The sequence below is a fragment of the Gavialis gangeticus genome, unplaced genomic scaffold (assembly GCF_001723915.1).
Source record: "Gavialis gangeticus isolate Ggan-Ray unplaced genomic scaffold, GavGan_comp1, whole genome shotgun sequence".
Taxonomy (NCBI): Eukaryota; Metazoa; Chordata; order Crocodylia; family Gavialidae; genus Gavialis; species Gavialis gangeticus.
The window spans coordinates 100,713,228-100,718,041 of record NW_017729033.1 but is presented as its reverse complement, the minus strand read 5'-3'; the positions used below and the strand labels follow the sequence as shown (position 1 = coordinate 100,718,041).

At 50.0% G+C, this 4,814-nt stretch overlaps 1 long non-coding RNA gene across 2 annotated transcripts in view; it reads right to left on the bottom strand.

Annotated features, from left to right (window-relative positions):
• LOC109304089 overlaps positions 1-1,459 on the bottom strand; it is a 19,196-nt gene extending 17,737 nt beyond the window's left edge. Inside the window, exon 1 of one of the 2 annotated variants that reach the window (XR_002099289.1) lies at positions 892-1,459. This is a non-coding gene — a long non-coding RNA (uncharacterized LOC109304089). The remainder of the gene's footprint in view (positions 1-891) is intronic. The other variant, XR_002099290.1, reaches the window with a different exon arrangement.
• Positions 1,460-4,814: the final 3,355 nt, after the last annotated feature.

Genomic DNA, 4,814 nt, shown 5'->3' with positions numbered 1-4,814 from the left:
TACGGTCCATGCTGTGGCAGACAGCAGTGTTGGTTTATGGCTCTTTGGAGCTAATCAGTAGCTCAGCTGGTAATGTCCCTCTCTGCCTTCGTTTAAGAAGAGCTTGAACTAATGAGAGAGGCTGTTTGTTTTCTGATGGGGTGATAAATGCTGATAACAGAGCTGATAAATACTCTTATCAAGGAGTAGGGGGGCGGGAGAAACTCCTCCCTAACCCTAATGGGGGTTGGCCACAGGGAAGGGAGGGCTGCTCTAGCACTCCCTGGCTTCTAGCCTGAGCCACTGCAGGCATGTGCCTGCATGTCTGGAATGTCTAAACAATTACAAAGTGATTTAGCCTAGCCAGGTTAGACTAACCTGCAAAGATTAAATCCGTTCAGGCTCAGGCTTTTTGAATGTCTGTCTCTAGCCTTAGGGTTCTGTCTACAGAGTTCAACACTGTGCTGCTCTGTCCCCTCTGAACCCTATCATTGTATTAAAACCATTTGGAGATATATTCCCTGGCTGTTTCTACTGCAAATATCCATTCCCCTGTGCCCAGGTCACCAAGCACATCACATTCATTCATTCATTCATTCATATGCATTACAGACAGAAAAGACATGTTTGTAATCTCCCTTGCCACTCTAGGATTCCCTTGTTCCTGTAAACTGACTCGTATCTCAGTAGCATCAGCATTGAGGAGAGCAGTTAGTGAGAAGTAGCAGAGGACTAACTGCTAAATTCACTATTTAACATACAGGATAGTCAATAAGGGTATTAAGTAGGAATTTCAGAAGGCTGGTTTCTCCTTGCCCCACCCAGTACAACACCGTGCATAACAAGGAGGTGGATGAGACCATAAAATGACTGTTCTTTAATGGAAAAAACCCCCAAAACTTACCAAAATACCTTACTTGGGGACAAGTTGCAGTGATGGCTGGTTGTAGCTCTGCATCAGATGCCAAGGAAAATCTTGTGTGGGCAAACAAGAAGCAGAATTTGACCTGGGGTTCCTTTAGCTTGTGTTCATACTGAACAAAGTTTTCCAAATTGAAAGAATGTTACTGCATTAACTCCTCTTCTGTTCATCTCCAGGACTCAAAGTTCTCTGCCTTGTGAATGTTTTCTTTATGGCTTTAAAAGCAAACTGTCTTAATCTCCTTTTAGTTTGTTTATATTTTCTTATCACTAATTTCCCACAGCCCATCCTTATTCCTGTTCAGCTATTACAGCATTTCTGTAAGTAAGGCAGAGTCAGGAGCAGGGTGTACACCCACTTGCCACACCCGAGTTTCCTGTTACATAAATGTTGCACAAGCTTAAAAGAAATTAATTAAGATTGTTAGCAGTTTAGCATAGTTTAACTAATTGTACCCAACTACAGAGACTGCTTCTAGGATCTGGCTGAAATGGCCTTCCAGTTTTCAGAACTGTATTGTATCTCCTTCTCCCTCTCCCTGACCAACCCCTCCCCGCATAACAATTGTGCTCGACTTCGGCACAGGGTTGACCTATAATTGGCCCCCCTCCAGTCTTGACTTTTTTTGTACTTGCAGAATTTATGTAGATCAGGGATGGTCAAACTTTGTGGCAGATATGCCGTAAACTGAATCTCTGCCTTCCCTGAATGCCACTCCAATCCCCTTCCTCTGCAATCTGCTTCCTTCCCCATGCTCCCTGCCTGATCTGCCATATGCCACACAGAGGCTGCCTGTGCCACTTGTGGCATGTACTGCAGGTTGGTCTCCCCTGGTGTGTAGACCATAAAATACAAGATCAGAATTTTTGTGCAATGCGGGTTGCATTTTGGTATCTTTAATGCATTTAGCCCTTTGGGTTAGTTCATTGGTTATGTGATTCTCCAACAGGATTTTGTAAGAACAATAGCAATTCAGTGCCTTCATTTGTAGTTACTGGCTTATAGCCAGGGAACAACTGTTTTTCCTAAAAATGGAACCTGAAAATATGCGGTCATTTAATGTTCAGGGTCAACTTAGAGTCAGAACACTACCATAATAGATTTTCAATTTGCAGAACAATTGCAAATTTGTATCAATTCAGCAAACCTTATTGCAGAAACACATTGATTGCTACTTGCTTATATTGCGATAGTAGCTAGAAGTCTCATTCATACGTGGATTCCCATTGTTCCAGCCATTGTACAGGAGATTACATGAATACTTGCATTAGAGCTTTATTATATAAACAATGCACCATCAACTGCTGTACTCTTATTAGCAAGAGCTATTTCTATTGCTCCACATGCATACACAATTCTTTACAGACAAATTGGAGGGAGTAACGTCACTGGTCTGAGTGTGAAGAAGTGTTTGGACAGAAGACAGCCTGCCATCATGATGGTAGTGACACAGGGGATGGAGTTGGGGGCCACAGTCCTGCCTCCCTACAAGTAACACAGGGGAGAGGGGACTGGGCTCAGGCTCAATGCAGGGGGGTGGCCCCTGAGCTGGGACGGGAGCAGCAGGCCCGGCTGGGCCCAACACGGCAGTCAAAGGGGAGGGGAGGGGAGGAGTAAGCCCTGCTCCCCTGCATCAGCCCCGAGCTCCAATTCCCTCCCCCCACAACTGCTGGGTCAGCCTAGGCCTGCTTCTCCCTTCCCCCCACCACTCTGGCAGGGAGGGAGAAGGGAGTGGGCCTGGACCCCAAGCAGCAGGAGGGAGTGGGCCTGGACAGGGTCGGGGCAGGGGCAGGGCTCTGTCCCTGCTCACTCCCTTCTCCCCTTCCCCTTGTCATTCTTGATGGGCAATTGGCTAGTCTTATATAAAGAGCTGGGTATATATGGCAGGCAACCCATCCCTAAGTAGCCCCCTCACCCACAGTCCCCTCCACACGTACTGATACACTGACCCGCATCCCCCCCACATCCCTCCACACCCACGCACCCCACCTTCCCACCCCTCTCCTGCAAAACCCATATCCCCCCAATCACACACCTACCATGCGATAAGGAAATCAAAAGTAAACATTAAAACATATAGATATTTAGATTTTATTATGATGCTAGAGACACTGGTAGGTTTTCAAATTGCTTTAACTTTGTAAATATAGCAATAAAACATTGCCCATTTGATCAATCCCTCTCTCTTTTGTTCTAATTGTGGAAAAATGTGGATTTTAGAACACTTTAAAAAGTGAATTTGGGATGCTGTTTCAGCAGTCTAGCTGCAACAAGGGGCTAGTGTCCCCAGATACCAAGTGGCTGGGCCTCAGAAGCTTCTGACTATTTGTATCACCCAATAATCATGGGCCCTGAGGCCCATGTGGCAGTTGGGGAGCAGGAGCAGAGGGAGCAGGGCACACGTGTGCCACACGTGTACCCCCTTACCTCAGCAGCGACGGCAGCAGCTGCAGAGGAGACAGCAGCGGGGGCAACAGCTGATTCCCCATAAAGTAAGTGGGGCAGAGGGTACAGCACAGCTGAGGCAGATCCGGAGGGGAAGCTCTTTGGAGCCCTCTTAGCTCGCCCAACAGGGAGCTGCGCTCCTGAGCTGTCCGCGGACAGGCAGACCGGGGGTGGGGTGGGATCTAGCAGGGGCCTTTCCCCAAAGTGGGGGAGCAGCTCCGGGGGCCTTTCCCCCAAGCTCTGGCTAGTCCCTTGGGGTGGTATTGCCTGCCACCCCAGGATCCCAGTGGAAGGGTTGGTAGGGGGCGGGGCCAGCTGGCACGCAGTTCCGGCCTAACCAAAAGGCCTGATTGGCTGAGGGGGTCAACCGCGGGAATTTCAAACCATAGGCTTTAAAAAGCTCGCGGTTCGAAATTCCCCCAGCAGTTGGGGAGCAGGAGCAGAGGGAGCAGGGTGCACGTGTGCCACACGTGTACCCCCTTACCTCGGTGGCGAAGGCAGCAGCTGCCTCGCTGGGGGAGGGGGCCGCAGGAAGAGGAGGAGACACCACCCAAGCAAGACAGGTGACAAATGCAAGGAGTGCCCAGGTAAGAAACTGGTGTCCAAACGGTCTCCCAAATCAGGGGGTGGCACACGCAGGTAGGCAAGGCCTTAAATGCCTATATATCAATGCTCGTAGTATGGGGAACAAACAGGAGGAACTCGCTCTCAGAATAGCCAGTTCAGACCCAGACATAATAGGGCTTACAGAAACATGGTGGGATTCATCCCATGACTGGGCAGTTAGCATTAGGGGCTATAGACTTTACAGGTGGGATAGAGAAGGAAGGAAAGGTGGGGGTGTGGCGCTCTATGTCAAGAAGCAATACACATCCTCTGCCAGCAGAATGGGGTCAGAGGAGGGGCAAGTTGAAGGGGAGGAGCTGGACCGGGCAAGGGATGTAGCTACCCAGACATCTGCTGGGAGGAACAGTCAGCCAGGTCAGACCGTTCCAGGAGGTTCCTGGCTGAGATACAGGACCTCCACTTAATTCAGGAGGTGCACAGTCCCACCAGAGGAAATGCCCTGTTGGACCTGGTCCTGGCCACAGGCGACGACCTGGTGAGGGGCCTCCAGGTCCTCGACCACCTGGGTGATAGCGATCATTGCTTGCTGGAATTCACCATCCAGCGCAGGGTGTCAAGGGCCTGCAGCAAGGCGGTAGCCCTAGACTTCAAGAGGGCCAACTTCAATGAGTTGAGATTAGTGGGAGAGGCACTGGGGTTCTCCAGAGCAGGGGAACTCAGTGCCCAAGATGAGTGGTCGTTCCTTAAGGAGACGATACTCGGGGCCCAAGGGGCGACCATCCCAACAAGCAAGGGGGGCAAGAGTGCCCGAAAGCCGCCCTGGCTCACCAAGGGCGCCTGGGAATGCCTGATTGCCAAAAAGGTGGCGTACAACTGGTGGAAGGGGACTGCTATCTCCAAA